This window comes from Petaurus breviceps, unplaced genomic scaffold (assembly GCF_028583685.1).
Source record: "Petaurus breviceps papuanus isolate PSGF00001 unplaced genomic scaffold, PetGlider_PUasm1.0 190, whole genome shotgun sequence".
Lineage (NCBI taxonomy): Eukaryota > Metazoa > Chordata > Mammalia > Diprotodontia > Petauridae > Petaurus > Petaurus breviceps.
Window position 1 is genome coordinate 6,407,641 of NW_027185810.1, and position 923 is coordinate 6,408,563.

General features: G+C 39.3%; 1 pseudogene; it reads right to left on the reverse strand.

Moving 5' to 3' along the window:
• Positions 1-151: 151 nt before the first annotated feature.
• Positions 152-709, reverse strand: LOC138164539 (oligosaccharyltransferase complex subunit OSTC-like; annotated as a pseudogene).
• Positions 710-923: the final 214 nt, after the last annotated feature.

Consider the following 923-nt stretch of genomic DNA (forward strand, 5'->3'; position numbering starts at 1 on the left):
GAGTCAATATAGAAAAACAATGGTCTTGTTACTATTATTATTATAAACTGATCACATCAATGGGACCAAGAGAGTTGTTTGTTTGTTTTGTTTGTTTACAAAAAACGGACTAAAACCTTTTCTGCATTTTTACACCAGACCTTTCCTTATGTCATTCTGAGACACAGTCAATCCAAGTTCCACATTTTGACCTGGAGGGCAGAATGGCCTTTGAAACGTCATTAAAAGGAGCGAATCCAATTACTGTTGGAACTCTCTTACCCAGCAGATAGCCCAGCAGCTTCATTCTCATGAACACTCTCTCCATGAAGAAACTTAAAGAGGACACTGACAAAACCAGTGAATAGAAGAAGAAACCTAATTGAGTTTGGGAATATTTGGTGCATTGGATTGGTCTAGGATTATGCAACCTAAATCTCCCATTGTAAACAGGTAACTGGATGCAAGTCCTTTTATAATATATGGTCCATTTACTCTACATGCCAAGAAAGCAACTGGTCTCTGATGTCTATGTTCATCTGTCATTGATCCAACAGTAGGAGGTTCCACAGTGACATCAAAAATTATTCCTCCGGTGATGAGGAAATAAGATAACATCACCAGGGTGTCCACTGTTGTCCCTGAAGGTATGTGGGCCCATGGCGGCTTCTTCAGCTTTCAGGTTGGGACACTTGAGGTGCATGAAGGGCACCTGGTACAATGTCTCCATGGCAGCTGCAGCACTGGAACAGAATGGCTCTTCTTATAAATTCGAATCAATTTCTTAGGTATCTTAGAAAAGAGACCTGTATGAGATAAAATTTCTGAAAAGTTCCCCCCCCCATCCCAGTTAACCGTATCCATTCTAATTTTAGCTATATTGGTTTTGTTTGAGCAATTTAAAAATAAGTTTATGCATTCACAATTGTTCATTTTATCTCCTG